The sequence below is a fragment of the Dermacentor andersoni genome, chromosome 5, assembly GCF_023375885.2.
Source record: "Dermacentor andersoni chromosome 5, qqDerAnde1_hic_scaffold, whole genome shotgun sequence".
Taxonomy (NCBI): domain Eukaryota; kingdom Metazoa; phylum Arthropoda; class Arachnida; order Ixodida; family Ixodidae; genus Dermacentor; species Dermacentor andersoni.
Genome location: NC_092818.1, coordinates 100,857,112 through 100,876,712, shown reverse-complemented (window position 1 = coordinate 100,876,712; position 19,601 = coordinate 100,857,112). Strand labels below are relative to the sequence as shown.

Below are 19,601 nucleotides of genomic sequence, written 5' to 3'. Positions count from 1 at the left end.
AAGGCAGCGGTGTAGATCAGATGAGACGGGGATAGCCGATATTCTAGTTGACATCAGGAGGGAAAAATGGAACTAGGCAGGCCATATGTATTGTGTAAGACAGATAACCTGTGGTCTATTAGAGTTACAGAATGGGTGCCAATGGTACAGGAGCACAGTCGATGACGACAGATGATCACGAGATGTGTTTAAATTAGAAAATTTGCAGGCCCAACTGTTGACATAAAAATAGGCTGATGATGAAACTACACTCGAACAAGGGTAGCTGACCGCAAAGGGCTGGTACGTATATGCAGTACGATGTCTGTTTTTCTTTTTTAATAATTGAAATGACAATAAATGAAGGGGACACGAGGGCCCCTTAACTGCATCGTCCATACGTTCCCTAGTCCGTGTGCATGTTTATTACGTAACCTGCATATGAATAAGTACCAACTCAACTCACCTTCAGTTCTTCTGAGACATAGAGTGTGTTCCAATTCTGGTCAGCATCGGAGATACTCTTCGTAGGCAAATTAAGGAGAGAGCTTCGAGCCCAAGTAATGGAAAGTGCCTGAAACTGTCTCTATAATAAAACAAAAACTAAAAAAGCACACATTATCTCTGTATTTTAACTGTTTGCTCGTGAGAACCTATCACAAACACAACGTAGCTTACTTACATTAGCCGAATAGGAAAGCGTGACTGCGTTTTTTTTTTTCGGCGCAAGCGACCTTTCCGTCAAGTTTCCAAGATTCCTGCTCAGCCGTCATCTTGCTTGGACAGCAAGGTAGCCTGCATCGCTTTTGACTTCGGTGCAGTCTTTGCAAAGCTGTCTTCTTTGTCGTCTTCGGCAGAACTGGAAAGCGAATTAAGATGGCCGCTATCCGCTTGGCTATCTACTTTGCTGTCTATGGCGCGTATTTAAACACAGATGTAGTATGCTATATAGAAGCCCACGAATAGACGTAACATTGCCACGTGACTGGCCGCTCGAAGCACTTTGCGTGTATTCGCGGGCTTCTTCCACACTCGAAAAAACACTTTTATGTAGCACATATTCAGCAACAGAAAGCTGTATCGGGAGTTTCTCGTATTGCTCAACAATTCTCTCATTGACGCTTTTCATCTAATTATAATTATTAAGAAACTGATTAATTATTTAGACTCATTAGTTAGTTAGGTGGACTGCAAAATATAATCTGAGTACCTCCAAGAGACTGCAAACAACATTACCTTGGTTCGGTACAGTTCCGTGGCATTTGCACAGTTTTAAAGTTTGACTCGGGTTACGAGGGGCACCCAGTATGGCGCCAAAAAGACAGAGCCGGACACATAGCACAGTGTCTTGTCGTTTCTATGTCTGTCCCTGTCCTTTTTAGCGCTACTGGAGTTCTAGCTATATTACGGGAGACACTCGATGCGTAGAAATTGATCATCTAAAGTAGCTCTTTAAGCTCGCAATTGTTAATTGTTGTGCTAATTGCAAGCAGTCGCGCGCGTCCAACGACACGGCCGCTGTCTATCGGCTTAGCATGATCAGGCAATTAGCTGGGGGCACGAGGAATGGGAAGAAAGTTACGCAGAGTTCGGGAACTTCAAGTTTAAGGAAAGTACTCTAAAGAAGGCCGTTTCGACTGAACCACATTATTCGACAAAGGTTTGTTGATCGTGTTTCAGTGGAACTGCTGTTGTATCTTTTCAGCTTCAGTAGACTTAACCTGCTTTATCACCCGCCGTGGTTGCTCAGTGGCTATGGTGTTAGGCTGCTGAGCACGAGGTCGCGGGATCGAATCCCGGCCACGGCGGCCGCATTTCGATAGGGGCGAAATGCGAAAACACCCGTGTACTTAGATTTAGGGGCACGTTAAAGAACCCCAGGTGGTCGAAATTTCCGGAGCCCTCCACTACGGCGTGCCTCATAATCAGAAAGTGGTTTTGGCACGTAAAACCCCATAATTAAAAAAAAAACCTGCTTTATTTCTCAGCTTATTTCTGACGCCATCATCTTACAAGAAACATGGTTATAAACAATAGAAAATTTAAATTTTAAATATAGATAATTTTGCCTACACCATCGTACTAGAGGTGGCGGTTTAAGAATACTCGTTTCAATTAAAATTGATAATAAGGCTAAAATTTTGTTGCAATTTGCAGCTCCCGACTGCAAAATTCTAGAAATACAAATAAACCTACCTGTATGCAAGCCCATTAGCATTACTGATGCATACTTTCCTCTTGGCGTACAAGATGCGTGCGCCCTCATAGCACTTTGAATGTATGTCCAGTGCATCTCATTACACACGATCATTCCTGAGGTTCAGAGAACGCGCAGAGCGGCAGCCCCTTCATGGCTGTCTCTAAAATGGAGAGTACAAATGGAGTACAAAGTGGAGAGTAAATGGAGTACAATGGAGTCTGGGCTGTCTCCAATGGGGCTGTCCCCAAAATGGAGAGTACAATCGCCCGTTCAGTTTAGCTGAGTTTAAAACTTCTCTTGCTTGTTGTAACAGCTCAGCACCAGGTGGTGACCGTATCATATATGAAATGAGCAAGTACCTCCACCCTGAAGCACAAAAAAACACTTCGCTCACTTTTTAATGTCATGTGGGCCGCTGGGTGCGTCCAATCTTCTTGGAAAGAAGCTATAATAAAACCCACACTCAAGCAAGGTAAGGACCCATCCTTATACTTAGTAGTTACAGACATATCTCTGCAAGCTCTTTGAAAAGATTATAAACCGACAGCTAAACTATCTCCTTCAGAACAACGACTACTAGATCCTTACCAGTGTGGTTTCAGAAAAGACAGGCCGACCGCAGACCACCTTGTCCGCATTGAGGCAAATATAAGGGACGCCTTCATAAACAAACAGTTTCTTCTCTCCGTATTTCTTGATTTGGAGAAAGCATATGACACCACATGGCGCTTTGGTATTATCCGAGACCTTTCTGCTATGGGTATCCGCGGCTGTACGTTCAGTACCATCAAAAGTTACCTTTCTCACCGCAAATTTCGTGTAAGGGTGGGCCAAGCCTTCTCGAGGTCTTTCACCCAGGAAACTGGTGTTCCGCAAGGTGGTGTGCTAAGCTGCACACTGTTTATTGTAGAAATGAATTCTTTACGCATGGCTATCCCACGAACAATGTCATACTCTGTATATGTGGATGATGTGCAGATTGGATTTAATACATGCAACTTAGCTATCTGCGAACGCCCTATGTCCAGCATACTTTAAATAAAGTGGCGAAATGGGCTGAAGAAAACGGTTTCAGGTTGAGCCGACAGAAAAGTACATGCGTTCTTTTCACGAATAAGAGAGGTATAGTACCACGTCCTGCTATTGAGCTCTCTGGTAGCAGATTACCTGTAAATGCCGAGCACAAGTTTCTCGTCATCATATTGGACTCGAAACTCACATTCATCCCGCATAATAAATACTTGAAGGCTAAGTGCCTTAAAACAATGAACTTATTGAAACTTCTATCAAGTACAACATAGGGCAGTGACAGGAAATGTCTTTTAAACCTGTATAGGTGTCTTGTCGGCTCACGTCTTGGCTACAGCGCTATAGTATATCAGTCCGCTACACCAAGTGCTTTAATGATGTTGAATCCTGTCCATCATCTAGGAATCCGCCTCGCGACCGGAGCCTTCAGGACAAGCCCCGTACAAAGCCTTTATGCAGAAGCAAATGTATGGTCACTCCTTTTTCAGAGATCATATAGCAGTTTTATTTATTTCCTTAAAATAAATTCAAACCACGAACATCCCTCTTATTCATGCATAAACGATATGACCGCTGCCATACTCTTCCAATAACCGACCTGCAGCGAGAAGGCCGTTCTCTTTGCGTGCAACGAACTTTAGTGAGGAAATGGGTGTTCCGGTGATTGAACATTGTCTTGTGGCTCCAGCGAAACTGTTACCGCCATGGCAGTGGCAGCTGATAGAGTGTGACACATCCTTTGTAGATATCACTAAGCATGAGCAAGAGACACATATTAAAATGCATTTCTTAGAACTCCAGTACAAGTACTCGTGCACAGAGTTTTACACAGACGCTTCGAAGTCACATTCCGGGGTGTCTTACGCAGCCATTGGTCCATCCTTCTCAGAATCCGGTGTACTGCACCCTGAAACAAGTATATATATGGCTGACGCCCATGCACTATTGCTGGCTGTGAAGCATATAAGAAAATGAAATCTTCAAAAAACAATTACATTTACAGACTCCTTATTTGTCGTAAAAACCTTGAAGCCACTCTATAAACAAAAAACCCGGTACTTACTGAGCTCTATTCCATTCTGTGTGGAGTGTATATATCTAACCAGCATGTCATTATATGCTGGGCACCTGGCCATAGAGGCATCGAGGGTAATGTATTAGCTGACTAAATGGCCACATCACTCACCTCACAAGCTATTATTCCTACGGCTGCTGGCTCTTTCACAGATCTGAAGCCTTTCTTACGAAAGAAACTGCGAAGCCACTGGCAGCGCTTGTGGGACATGGAAACCAAGACTAAGCTTCACTTGATTAAGCCAAAGTCAGGTTTCTCGCCCCCGAAAACGAAAACACGAAGAACTGATGTCCTATTCTGTCGACTCAGGATAGGACACACCTATGGCACCCACAGTTTTTTACTGACTGGAAAGGAGCCTCCAACCTGCGGTAGATGTGGTGAGAGGCTGACCGTTCTTCACGTCCTCCTGGAGTGCCGAGAAGCCGAAGCTGAAAGAAAGAGATATTTTCCTCTTGTATATCACCAGCACACCCCTCTCCATCCTACAATGTTTCTTGGTGCAAAACCGTTCTTTGACAACAAAGCAGTTCTGGGTTTCTTGAACCATGTTGACTTGCAAGTTTTTAGCCCCATAAATATGTAGCACATCCTCCTTCTAGAGGATGGCGCTGTGATGGTAATCTTGTATAGCACATGCCTCCAGGCCCTTGCCTCTCAAGGCTTCTGTGAAGGCCGTAGTGCTTATTGCAAAAGTTTATCTATTAGATATTTCACTATATCATCATTATATCACAATGTATCTTTCGTGTCCATTGTACAGCCCATTAAACATTGGCATAATTTTATCTCGTATAGGTTTTATGCACTTTAGAGCGACTGTTTTTAGGCCCCTTTACAGCCACGTAACATCTACCCTTCGTTATTCATAGCTCTACTGCGAACTCATTAGCACCGACCTGGCAGTCTTTGGCCACATTTGGCCCTTGCGCCACAAAACACCACATTCATCATCATCATCACCCTCATAGCACGTTGACGATTTGTCCAGGTGACATAATAGTTGTTGCAGATATCAATTTGCACCATGTATCGTGGGGCTTGAGGACTGATTCTTGAGGCACCAGATTATGGAATTGGTCGTTGGATACTAACAACGTTTCGTGTGTAAATTCCAGCTCGGTTACTTTTGTGCGCCGTCGACCACACTCTACTGCAGACCTTACATTTTGTAGCTCAAGTCTCTACGTATCGTCTTGGTCGACTCTTGATGGTCCTACTAGAAGTGTTCACTTCCCGATATTTTTTGAAGTCCCACGCTCTAAAATCTCAAAACGTGAGCAGGAAAAAAATTCTCTATTAATTAGAATACGTTCAAAAAGCGCTTACGACTTGTTCTCGCGTGTCTGTCTGATGAGTGTAGTGCGCGAAAAGCCGCGGTTGAATGCGCTCGAGCTCATAGGAAAAGAAAAGCCGCATGGAAAAAGCTACTAGTTGATGAATGTTCCAAATATTGGAGCGATTACAAATTTTATGGAGGTGTACTTAAGCGGACAGTTGCCAGAGGCAAAAGAGGAATGTAAAACGTTTTTCATTATTATAAGTTAAGTTCATTATTAAACGAAAATTATTCCATTTCCTTCGTAGTTGAAAAGCGATGCCGCGACCATGTAATGTTGACGCTTTCGTTTTAACTTCTGAGGAAATAACGTACTAATTAGTAGAAATTTAGAAGGAATTTGAACTTTTATTTTCTTCTCTTTTAACAAATCGCTCCGTTATCCGAATGCTGTCGAACGATTTTATAGAGATTTCTAGGAAAGAATTGGCTAACGTTGTGGAACGACAACTGATTCAGCTCCCGGTTCCAACGGTGTGCCCTCTAGCGTGTTAAAAATATTATTTAGGGAGTCGCCTGATGAGCTTTCAATTCTCGTGAATCCCTCTGTAATGTTTCTGTGGATTACATATGCTTGGAAATAGCTAAAATAATTTCAATTCTTAAAGATAAGGGTGATGGATACAAAATTGATATTTGTCAATAGCCAAAACCTCAAATATGGTAAAATTGAAAAATATATATATTGAATGCCCGTCTTGGTGGAATATGTTAAAGAAAGAAATGCTTAGCCTATGCCAAATTAGATTCAGACAAGGGGCGGCTTGCACAAACATTTATTAACGAAAATAATAACGATTTGAAAACGCGTTCCAGCGCGGACTAGACGTTGTCTAGGGAAACGCGTTCTTAGATTCGTTATTATTTTCGTTATTAAATGTCCGTGCATGCCGCCCCAGGGCATATCCAATGTGGCATGTCCATGGGGATGTGGGAAGTCGAATAAAATTAGTACGGTGCCAAAGGCACACTGCTGCTCTTGTTACTCCAGATACTCCAAAAGCTTACAGTAGTGTAGAACATAAAATTTTACTAGACACACTAAGAAATCTGGAATTCCCAAATTATCTTGTGGCATGGATGGGTGAATTTTTACACGGAATCGAATTTTACTGTTCTTTGCGAGGTTCCACGTCTAGTACATAAAAGCAGTCACGCGGTGTTCCTCGAGGAGTTGTTACGTCGCTTATATTGTTGCATATTTTACTCAGTTCCATTCCATGTCTATAGTATGTATATACGTATGTATACGCTGGTGACATAGCGTTATTCGCATCAGATATAGAGATTCCGAACCAAAATTTGCCGCTAATAACGTGCTGCACCAGGAAGTGTGGTTTGCATCTCTCTTGTGCAGATTTCGTTTGCTAACAGTTTAGACATCCTTAAAAATGTACGAAGCACCAATCAGAAGTTTGAAAACCATATTTATTTCCAAGCTGGCGTGGTTTTTTTTTTTTTCCTTGGCCGATAATTCATATACCACAGGTAGTCTTCGTACAGAACCTAGTTGAAACTTTGAATTAAGCATTAGTGATATGTTAATTATTGGCGGTACGCGAGAATCACTAGAGATACCTTCTTTTTATGATATCTATCCACGTAATGCTGAACATCTTTCCTACAGGATCATTTAACGAGTCTAGCTATAGATACTATCATTCCTACAGATGCATCAAAATGTGTAGAAAAGTAGGTTATTGGCATTTTCTCCCCTGCTCTCGACTGGTCTTTCTCCCTCATAATTCCTGATTACATACCATTATTTTTGACTGGCGGTATTATCCCTGAAAAAACTAGGTCCACCACCTTCATCAGTAGTCGTAGTAACAGATTCGTTACCATTATGTTCATCACTCACTGACAACAGTGAATCTCACATCTTGCATACATTCCTTTCTCTTGTGCCTGCCCAATTAAAATTAATAAGACTTGCTTGGGTATCAGGGCATAAGCGATTATTCTTTAATGAAATGGCAGATAGTCTGGCCAAAGTGGCCCTCAGTGGCCCAATTTTCTAAGTACTTACAGGGTCAACTTGCATTACCACAGCTAGATTCAGGTCAGATGCTATCATGATTGACTTTTTAAACCCAGCTATAACTAAATTTGCACGGTATTGATACTTCCTATTCTCTTGGCGCAGAAATTTCTTTCGAACTGGCAAAACTGAAGTAACTTTCTCTCGGTTACGGTGTCGAATTCCTTCTTTAATATTTTATCAACACAGGGCTGGTCTGGTTTCCCACCTACTGTGTCCGTTCTGCGGTGAATATGACAAAATTGACCTTTTTTTTTTCTTATTCTGTAGGTGATCAACACATGCAACGAAAAGCACTTTAGAAGCAACATTCAGAAAAGTTCGCATGAATTTAGTAATTCCTGAATTTCTTTCTCTCGGAGCCTCCTCTCTTGGGCAATGTCACAAGGGTCCAGCTCAGCCGTTGAAGAGCTTATTGTTGTTTCAAAACGATTTCTTAGTTAAATTTATATTCATACTTTTTTCTTATTTTCTATTCTATTGTTTATTTCCCACTTATATATGTTGTTTTCACGGAATTACTAATCGCCTTTTAATTCCACCCACATCTTGGTCAATACCCCAGTGGACATGAGCCAGTTACAGAGGGCAAACAAACAAACAAACAAACAAACAAACCGGGAACACTTATTTGCAGGAAAAACGCTTCGTGTTTGTGCTCGTCCCTACTTTACCTCATAATAATGTTCTTGAAATATATTGTAGGTTTAACATTCCAAAGCGACACACGTACGGCACATGAGATACGCTGGGGCGTATTGGTTTTCATCATTTCAGCAATTCTTTATCGCGTACCCAAATCAATATGCACGAGTGGTTCAGCAATCCACCCTCTTCGTAACAGAGCCACCGCGAGCAAGAATCTAATTCGCGCAGCCTCAAAATGTCGCAGCCATTGAAACCATTTCACAGGTCGCTATCTCAGACTGAGCTGCTTTGCTGTAACATGGCTTGCAATTTTGCAAGGTCGTAAAAGTCTCGCAGGCATATTTGTTTCCTCGTTTCTGACCAATACCGCGGATGACCACGGTATAATAAAAAATTTAATTATCGAGTTTTACGTGCCAAAACCACTTTCTGATTAAGGCACGCCGTAGTGGAGGACTCGGGAAATTTCGAACACCTGGGGTTCTTTAACGCGCACCTAAATCTAAGTACACGGGTGTTTTCGCATTTCGGCCCCATCGAAATGCGGCCGCCGTGGCCGGGATTTGATCCCGCGACCTCGTGCTCAGCAGCCCAATACCATAGCCACTGAGCAACCACGGCGGGTGACCGCGGTATAACAGTCATCCTGTATTTTCCGCTTAATTTTTTTTTCTCCTCTCGATGGCTATTTACGTGCTCCAGGAGCCCCTATCCACACGCTGTGCACGTTTCTCCAAGAGCGATTCCTCTTCGCAAGAGCTCTTCTCCGCAATTTTCTCTTTACCTTACATCAATGCCCGACCAGTTGTACCGAAAACTCGAACTTTCGATCCGCCTAATTCCCGTTTGAAGTAAGCCTCCCCCTCCCCTCCCCTTTTCCCCGGCAAAAGACATGTAAAATGAACTATAAAACGAACAAAATCGTATACGTGGCCCACAGCGAAACCTAAGCGCGGCTGAGGCCTGCACAGAGTTATTTCTTCGGTGCGCTGGGGTTTGAAAACCGGCCGGTCGAGTCGGATATCGGCGAACCTTCAATCACGCCCTCCTCTCCGGGGTGCTCCAGACCTTCCCGTTACCGCTTCTATCTATTTTCAGGCTAATTTTCTCTCCTTTTCCGTGCTGTTACCAATCTCCTTTTTTATGGTCTCGCCTTGCCGCCAACCGACGATATCGAGAGCGGCGCGAAGTGTCCGCACGCGTGACCCCATTGTCGATCATCTCACGCTTCGAACGGTGCGCTCCTCATCGATTCCAAAAAGCAGTTCCTGGTACGAGGGGTACGGGGTCGCCCGCGAAACCGTCGTCGACGTAATACAGGGTGCTGAGCGGCGGGTGAAGGTTGGGGGCTATCGCTTTCTTCCTTGCTTCTGCAAGAAGGGCCCGCTTTTGCCCCACGGGCTTCTGCTTATTCGTAAAATTAAAAAAAAAATTCTTACTTGGTGGTGGTGGTAAACTTTATTTTTTTTGTACTTCATATATGTCGAGCCCGACACAACTGCTCGAGATCACACGTGTTTTGCGTGGTCGCCCAACAGTGTGCTGTTTGATTCCAAAGCATTTGCGTACGGTCGCGAGCAGCGCGAGAGAGAAAACACCAAATTTGTTTGCAAACAATGACTGCCGTATTTGCTCGATTTCAACGCACCCTCGGTTGTAAGAGGCACGCCGGATTAATTCTTCGTGGCCAGGAAAGAAAAATGCAGCGCTTGCAACGCGCATCCCGATTTTCATGCTTCAAAAAAAATGCAATACCCTTGATCGTTGTAAAAAAAAAAAGTTTTTTTTAACTCCAACGTTGCCGGTAGTGTGATGTGAACACCAGCTGTGGGCGGTGTCCTATGATGACAAACTTCCGCAGCCGAAGGAAGGCAAATCTGGGTGTTCGGGATTAGAAGGTGAGATTCGAGACCGGAGGTTGGATTTGGACACCACCGATTATAGCTTAGGTTTATTACTCGATTCCAACGCGCTCGGTATATATTAATTAATATTTCCGGGGGGGAAAAGTGCGCGTTAGAATCGAGAAAATGCTGTAATCTTGATGTGTGGATTCGAACCTGACAGGTTAATGCATTACAAGAAGCTTTTCCCCATAAGGGTGTTTGTTTCATTAAATATCTTCGCGCGGGACGCGGGTGCTTAATCACTGCGGCTTCTTGAAAACAATTTGGGTGTTCCCTACTAAATTGCTCCAGCAAGTAGGAATTTGGGCGTAAATTGTTAGTCGTCTCACCGCAGCTGTCTGGTTCGATGATGATGATAAAAACGTTTTATTTGAAGGAAAAGGGGAGGGGAGTTAGGAGAAGGGTGGTCGGATTCTTATTCCGGAATTCCGTTGGCTAAGGCCGCCGCCCTAGCTCTTTCCACGAGGGTTCGCTGGTCCTCGAGGGTTGAGCTGAACAGGGCTGCCTCCTATCCTTCCCACGTTGGCTGTTGTACAATTTATAAGGCACTATTAGCCTGGCAGGCCCATACCATATGGTACAAATCTGCTTTCCGCCCGCAGAATTTACACTCGGCCGAAAAGGATTGTGGCTCAATAGCATGTAGCTTGACTGGGTTATTAAATGACATGGTTTGTAATCTTCGTAAATGACATTCTTCTGATTTATCTAATCCCTTAGTTCGGGCCCGGGTATTTTCGTCGCGATAAGCGCAAATGCTGTAATGCGTCTGCATGAGTTATTAATGGCACTGGGAAGTCCGACTCTTCGGGAAGGGAGGAGGAGGGACCCTGGGGGAGAAAAGCTCGGGCGGCAGCGTGTGCACACTTTCGATAAAAGGTCTAACAGGATTAAAATAGTGCACACAAGATATCAGCTCGAAAATTATCGATGACTAACTTCAAGTGAAAACCAAATGCCCTTCGCTATAGAGAGAGACAAAAAGGGAAGGAAAGACAGCGAGGTTAGCCAGCGTAAATACCGGCTACTTATTTATTTGGCTACCCTGTGCTGGGGAAAGGGGTAAAGGGAATAAAAGGAGAAATAAGAGAGAAAAGACTTTACGTATACTCACTACAATGTTAGAGTTACTTAGGGGACTTCTGCCGGCCCTGAACTAATTGGGCCCGCCGAAGTGGAGCGTTGGCGTTGTTTAACGCTTTGTGCTGTCTTCTTACAATCATAAATAGTCTGTTCGCTTTCATTCAAGTGAATGCGACCATGTTAGAAGGCCTCCGTGAGAGTTCCAACGAGTTGCGTGATGAAGTTAGCTGTTGGTTTCCCAGCAGCGTAAGCCCCCGTGAAGCGATATGAAGCCACGGCGTCTGCTCGCCTTAACGTACAACCGTACGCACTTCTGCCTAGAACGCTTCGTAGGTGCGCTGCGACGAGAAGAAATTTATATCTGTGATCTGCTAGCCACTTAAAAAAAGATAAAGGACAGTACATGTGATACTGGAAGCCGCAAGGAGGCGGAGGTAAAATGATACCTCGAACTTGGTAGCTGCTGCGTTATTGCTCTGCTCTGTAGCCGTACGCTCGAGCAAGCGCGCTGGACAGAAGTGCGGACTATCGTACCTGAAGGCATATGCTTGCCCTACAAACGCGCTATGGCACACCTTGAAATCTCCCTGCACATCGTTTTATGTGCTACTAGAGAACAGTGCAGTGAAACTGCCCTTAAGGTACCCCCACGGTGAATTCGCCCTGCTAACTTTTACGGCGCAGCGTCGCTTACGGAGTACGTCACGCCCCTTATATACCTCCTTCTGCACCTCCCACTGCGAGTTATTAATATATATATATATATATATACATATCTTCCCTTCTATGCGTGGCTTGACCTCTTATTGATTCATTTCTCGTCTAATAATTGCGATAGCGCATAAACGGTGAAAAAAGAACGTTCTGATATTGGTCACAGCGTTGTCCTTGAGATAACTGGAAGGGACCCTAAAGAGGAGTAGTAAGTTCGCCCGTATTGGTAAATAGCGCTCTCTCAAAACCGAAACGGTCACTCTGTGCCGTAATTGGAAACTCGGTAAGTCGGAAAGGTGCAGAAGCGAAAGGCAGATGGCCACGCCTCCTTGAAATTCACGAACTATATCGCCGTGATGTCGTAGATTTGGTTAGTGGAAGCTATAGGTACGCTTTAAAGGGAGGCCCGTTATGAGGGTTCTAGCGAGCATTTAGAACAGGCTGCTTAGCCTTCAAATCGTTTTCAAAGTGCCTATTCATAGCATAACTTACAGTGCAACTTATTTTCGCTAAAAGAAATTGCAGTGGATAATGAACTTCAACGGAATTACAAAACGTCTATCATTCAGACATAAATAAAAAGAAGTCGCTTCCCGGAGTTTGTTGTTGTTGTTGTTGTTGTTGTTGTTGTTGTTCCGCAACTCCATTTGAAATGTTCACGCTTTGTAACAGTGAAGAGGTTCTTGCAGGCTTAACACGTGCACACTTTATAAAAGGCAAAAGAAGGCAGACACGCAACAGGTGCTATAATTCGCCGCTAAAGTTTATTCAGAGCAGACATCACAAATATAAAGAAGCAAGGAAGTTGCTTCGCAATATATATGCTGTCTGCTCTCTATAAACTTTAGTAGCGAGTTGTATCACCCGTCATGTGGTGTCTGCCCTATTTAGTCTTGTCTAAGGTGCTCGCGCGCTTGTTAAACCTGTTAAACCAACTAACCCAGTAACGCGTTCTTTTAAAAGTGAAGGTCGAGTAGGTGAAGTGAAGCTCCAGGTAGCTGATTGTTTAAGGCACAACTGGCGCCTAAACACAAACCCACCTAAAACCTTGCGCTATAGACGGCACGGATTCCGAGCGCGTCATTCACCAACACGACAAAGTATACGCCTCGCCCGAGCGGTCCATCAACGTGCGTTAATTAACGATCCGAGCGGGTGGGCGGCGTAAACACGACGTCGTGAACACACTTCCTAGTTGGGCGCGCGAACCCTTTTTTACGGTGCTGGGTACAGTTGGTCCGCCGCTTTGTCTATACCGCGGTGCGTGGTGAAACACGAACGAACTCGGGAGGACAGCGAAAAGTTCGAGGCGTCGACTTGCCCAATTAGCGCCGACCGCTGTCGCTGCTTCTGCGAGACCGGTTTCGAGGCGTACTGATTCAAAGGCCGGGAAAGCACTCGACTTGGCCGTTCGAGCCGAGTCAAAGCTGAGCCGATAAGAAGCGCAGACACACGGGGTAGTCATTAGCGCCAGCCGCTTGGGTTAGTGCCGTCGAGATTAGCGGAAAAACTTTTTCCAGCTGCAGCTGTTGATGGCGTGCTAGAAGCTTAACCAGGAGCGGCTGGGACGCTTTCAGAAGCTTTCGCTTGGGCCCTATCAGTCTACCTGTTCGTACTCGGCTTTGAACTGAAAATGAAGAATAAAAATTGCTATTTCAGTACTTGAAAGGCAAATAAATTGAAGAGGCAAATGATAAATGTCTTCATTGTGTCTCCAGCTTTCAATAACAACACGAACCTTAGCGATTACCCGCGTCTTGTTCGACAAGCTCTTACCCCGTACACGACGCAGAAGTCTTTGTCCATGTCGTGCTTTTCTTTATAGTCAATAGCTTTTTCAATGTATTATCTGCATTAAGCTTCGTTTAGGTAATAAAACTAGTGCCTTCTAAAATGATCACATAATGATTTGCCAGGAAAGCATATGCCAACCAGTTCGCGAAACGCGAAGCAAGATGGCATGGGAAAAAACATTTCTGGGTCCGTTGACCTCAATACAGGGTGACAAATAATACCGCCTCGAAGAGTACTTGAAGTAATAAATCTAACTGAATAAGTGTGATGCATGCGCTAAGTTACAACCGTTAGGTTAGATTAGGCGCGTTGTGAGAAATTATGTCAGCTTCAGTAACACCTTGCCAGGACTCATTTCGAGGCTGTAAGCGCTGCGAGAAAACTAACGAGTGTGTGGGGTTAAAACTGGCTTTAAACAATGTATGTATACCGTGTGTCCCAGCCAACGTTAGCCAAGCTGTTCATCGGAGAAAACAAAATATTGCAAGATATAATTATAAAGCCTACGGTGTTCGCTTGTCACAGATCTGACGACTGGACACCACAGGTCGTATTTCTCACTGTATCTAAATTTCTTTTTAGTCGTTTACCGGCTTGGTTAGCTTTAGCTGGGACGTCCTATATGTGACATAGTCAGTGTGCTCGTTGTCGTTCGTTATGTTACAGTGACACTGTTTGCAAGATGAACTCATGAGTTCGCTTTCGTTAGGATGGCTTTTGGACACCATTCTCTCGGGGTCGCACGTTGGCGACTCTTTGGAAATACTTTCGCAACAAGGATGGTACTTAATATCAAGCGCGAAACCCAGTTCTCTGATAACGGTGCTATTTGGTTTAAAGAGCACTGAACTATACTAAGAGAGAGAGAAACAAGGAAAGGCAGCGAGATTATCCAGACGGACGTCCGGTTTGCTACCCCTCCATGGGGGAGAGGAGATGATGGATTAAAGATAGAAAGGAGAAGACGAAGAGACAGATAGTGGACTCTTGCCATAGTCAGCGTAAGGTGTATACAGGCAACTTTTCAGGTTCATTTGACTTTAGAAAAGTCGTAAGAGCACTCGTAGGCTTTCTCGGTTGATAATGGACGGGGCCAGAAATCACCCAGAATCTTTGTATCTGTAGAGGATCGACCGTTCAGCTGGCTGAGTGCGCTTCGAAGAGGGGGACATGAATCGTCCAAGAGGGTGCGATGGCATAGTATGTGCTTAATGGTCTCCTCAAAGTTACAGTGGTCTCATATAAGAGAGTCAGCCATTCCAATGAGCAAGGAGTATGATTTTGGGAAAGTTACACCCAATCGTAGCCGGCAGAGTAGTGCACTGTCACACCGGTAGAGGTGTGGTGGCAATCGCAGCTGGAGTGATGGATCAAGTATAACGGTGGTTACGATACTCCGGCGTCTTCCAAAGTGCCATCGTGATAATTCGTTGAAGTTCCCTGGCAGTATCTGTTTTTGATAGTGGTATGATTGTTGTCTGGGTGTTATCGTGGGCTGATCTATCAGATTCATCAGCAATGTGGTTGCCGAAAAGGCCGCAGTGACCAGATAGGCACTGGAAAATAATATCATGTGTCTTTTTCCAACACCACGATCGTAGATTTCTATTACGGTCGAACTCATCTCTTCACAATTTTCATGACGCAGTGCCACCTGCAGGCTTTGAAGGGCTGCTTTAGAATCCCAGACCACTGTCCGTTTGCATAGTGTCACAGAACCTAAAAATGGACACAACGCTGCCCATTTACGCGGTGATTTTTTTTTTCGATATATTCGACAGCAGCACGAAGAGCTGCAATTTGTGATCCTGTAAACATCGTCACATCCGACGTTCGAAATTTGGCTGTGATCAGACGGGTCAGAACAACGATAGCGGCTGCTGAATTGGTAGACGTGACGGAACCGTCCCTGTAAATGTGAACGCGGTCCGCATACACATCGTGTAAAAGCGATAGAGTAAGCTGATTTAAGTCTGTTGACGACATGTGTGCCTTCTTTATAATGTATGGTATGTGGAGGCGTATTTGAGGCTCCTGCACACACCACAAGGGAGATGAAGATCTGACATTGAACACAGTCAAGGGACCTCCAGATCGCGTCAGACAGGTTTGAAAGCTGTTTTCTGTCTCGGCTGTCGCAAGTTTTGCCTTCTTTTTTTTTTTTTTGTCAATCCAGTGAAAACACACTAAAATACGCCCGCTTCACTGCCGGCGTCCTTGTCTTCCCGCGCTGCACTTCATTAAACGCCACTGTTTTCTTAACTGGCGTGCGTAACACGCATCAGCAAAACAGGCGAACGCAACCAGAAGTGCCATTCCTGCAGCTTCCTGATAACGAAGGCGTCTTAACTAACCGCAAACCGGGAAAGCCTCAAGGCTATAGCACCGAGAGAGCACCGAGAGATAGCCGAGAAACCTCTGCTACCTTTCAAGTTTTCTCCTCCACTCTCCTCTCCTTTGTTTTGTTCATCTCGTTTTACTTTGCCTCGTTTAAGCACGCTCAATAAGTTCTCGTGGAAGCGTTTACTTTATCAAAGCACCGTTTCTTCCTCGCTGGAATGCCAGTTCTCTTTCTTGTCCCCCCTCTCCCCCCCCCCCCCCTTTATTTGACCATGAAACGTGACGTGGTTGCTGCCCACTTGGCTAAGCGATGAAGCAGGTTCTTGCCGTCTTTTGGTGCTTCGGCCTCCAACACCGCTAGAAAGGTATCGACCCTTAACTCGGTAACTGCCAACATATATACCGTATGCACCACGCTCAGTTTGATACCGCACATATCTAATTTAAGAGGAAGCTTTAGCTCGAGGCCAACTCCGATGCTGCCTATTAAAATACATGTAAAACGCAGAAATACTTTAGTGAGAAAACCGCTTGACCGATTTGAATTCTATTTGTCGCATTTGAGAGAAAAAGTTAAATTCTAGTCCATGTATAAGCGGATTTTCGTTTAGTGCATGGAAATGTCTTAAAACATTGCCGGCAATCTATAAGTGTGAAAAAACATAGAAGCACTAAAATTAAAAGTTAACTCCGTACCAAAAACAGATATCGCAGTTTCGTAAACTGCACCGATTAGAGCATCTGAATCGGACAAGTTGGATAGATATAGATTTACAGTTTGCGTGAATTTTTTACAATATTCCCGAAGATCTTGCAAAACTTATACTCACAAATGAGAGGTATAATCAAGAAGGGTGTATAATGTATAAAATATGTCCGCTTTATATGTACTATAATTAAGTTCAGTTTACAGAACTGCGATCTCATTTTTTTTTCAATGCCGAATTAGATATGTGTCAACGTGATTGTCCCGATTTTTGGAGTTCTGCAATTATAAACAATTATTAAAGAGATCGACAACCCAAATAAAATGTCTGATTACTGCAGTCACTCAGTTACTTCATTTTATTTTTTATTTTAGATGCCACAAACCTCTTCGAATTGCTTGCAGTGTTTGTCAAGAAAAGTGGTTGTTCCGCTTTCATTATTTAGCTAGGAGTCCCTGGAATTAAGAAAACAAAGCATTTGCTATTGTATCGTTTTGTTGAGATAACAATTATATGGACACATCAAGCGAATTTCTGCCGTCGCCGTCGCCGTGAGGTTCCATATTCAATGCTTTCTTTATCTTTCTGTGAAGGAAAGGAGCAGTCACAAAAAGTTACTACTGCGAGTAGCTTGAAGTGGCTGCTCCGTCCAAATGACAGGAACGGGTGGTTCGCAGAACAAACAGAATACATAGGGAAGATATTGCAAAGATGGTTGAAATATTTGAACCATAGAACTAACAGACAACCTTTATGTCTAACGAGCAATTTTATCGGACTGAAAGAAATTCTACAGAAATTGATAACGCGATAATGTGATGCGTTAACATATGAAACAGTGCAAGAGTCGAAAGGGTGAAAGAAAAGAATGGCAAAGTTCAGTAAGAACCAAGGAAAGATAAGAGATTTGTTACAAAAACATGTCGCGAACTTTTTGCAATGATATGTTTGCGAGGTCCACGCCATTTTGTTGCTGGAAGTTATTTAACAGCGAAGGTAACCGCTATAGAATCATTTATATTGCATATTTTTGGAGGAGCGTGTTACACGACACAGTTCCGGATTACGAGTGTCCTAGGTGACCGCGTTTCTCTTAAGATAGGCGAGAATTTGCAATGCAGTGTCTTTTCTCTTCACACACGTCATATAGCAGCGAGGAAGCCTAAGTTCATAAACCGAAGGAACTTTAACTCTGTGTAATTAGCAAATAATTTGCCTGTGTGAGACAAATAAGACATTTTGGAGAGGAATCTAATAATTCGCCTTTGTAATAGCAATGGCTTCGTAATATTAACATATGTAGTTGTGCCCCATACAGGAGCACCATAATTAGGCATAGAAGGGAACAATGAGTTATATAGAAGTAGATTAACAGATGCCGCGAACCTTGCACAATTCCGCTGCAAGAAACCAATAGTGCGTCAAAGCTTGCCAACCAAGAAGTCAACGTGTGCATCCCGTGACATAGTTGCAGAACAAATAGACGCCAAGAGTTTTGAAGGACTGACCATATTCAACCGACCGGTCATTGAAAAATAGAGGGCACAGGGGAATATCTTTGTGACGCCGGTGAAAAAATCACTGCTTTAGTTTTACTGAAATTTAGTTTTAGGTGGTTTTATGTGGAGCGTTATTGAATTAAAGCTAGAGTAGTGTTAGTATGATTTGCTAAATCGGTGGTGGAGAGACCAGAGGAGATATATATTTAGGTATATGTATGTTATGTGCCAAGCCTTGCTACATGACATGCGGTATATGCGGGTAATACTGCCACGCCATTCTATCAGTAAAGTTGCTTGTACCAGGACTTACATTCCTGACAAAATCATTCCTCAGAATTTCGAGAATAGCAGTCCACGAACAAATGTCGTGAAACAAGACCCCTACAGTGCATGCATGTTAATTTAAATATTCTCATACTTCAATAGTAAAAGTGCGAAACAATAGCAGAGCTCATATCTGAAAATGGTGTAATTTTATTGGCGCGGCTGTGCACTAGCAACGGGATCGGCCCAGGAAAGAGCTTTGAGGAGGAGGAAGAATGAACGTTTATTGTGAGAAACAGCAAGCAAGTGTTCTTCCTTCACCCTAGGTGGGCGGCTCTCTTAGTCCAGAAAGCCGTTGGCTAATGCCGCAGCCCGGGTCTGGTCCACCAGACGTCGCTGATCTTCCAGGTTCTGTGCCTTTAACATTGCCTCCCACGTTTCTTCGATCACTTGTAGCGGTTCTGAGGCATCATCCTGACTGTTTTTCTCGCGGTGTGGGCACACCAACACCATGTGTAGGAGGATGTCTGGTACATCACAATATCGGCATAGGTATGAGAATTTAGTGGGGTGCATCCGGTGCATGATAATTCCATGGACATACGTATTCGTTTGTAGTCTGCGGAGGGCGGTGGCTTCTTCCTTGCTTAATTTTGGATGTGGTAGAGGATATTCTCTTCTTTCCAGTCGGTAATGTTGCAATATTGCGGCGAAGTTGATGGTTATGTCCTCTACACTCGTCGCGTTCCGGAGACCGTGGGGCAGGAAATCCCGGCTGGTATGCTCTCGGGCGACAGCGTGTGCTGCTTCGTTTCCTGCCAGATGTTCGTGGCCTGGGGTCCATGCAACGTAGGTTTCGGATAGGCGTCTTGTTATTTCTTTTAGAATCTTCACTGATGCGGCAGAAATTCGGCCTTTTCGTAGGTTTCTACATGCCGTTTGCGAGTCGCTCAAGATGATTGCTGTGTCTTTGCATGTG

General features: G+C 44.0%; 1 long non-coding RNA gene across 1 annotated transcript in view; it reads right to left on the bottom strand.

Moving 5' to 3' along the window:
* Positions 1-3,977: 3,977 nt before the first annotated feature.
* Positions 3,978-19,601, bottom strand: part of LOC126530972 (uncharacterized) — a 39,575-nt gene continuing 23,951 nt past the window's right edge. Inside the window, exons 2-3 of the long non-coding RNA XR_011894779.1 lie at positions 4,650-4,714; positions 3,978-4,115 (exon numbers count right to left, since the gene is read on the bottom strand). This is a non-coding gene — a long non-coding RNA (uncharacterized lncRNA). The remainder of the gene's footprint in view (positions 4,116-4,649; positions 4,715-19,601) is intronic.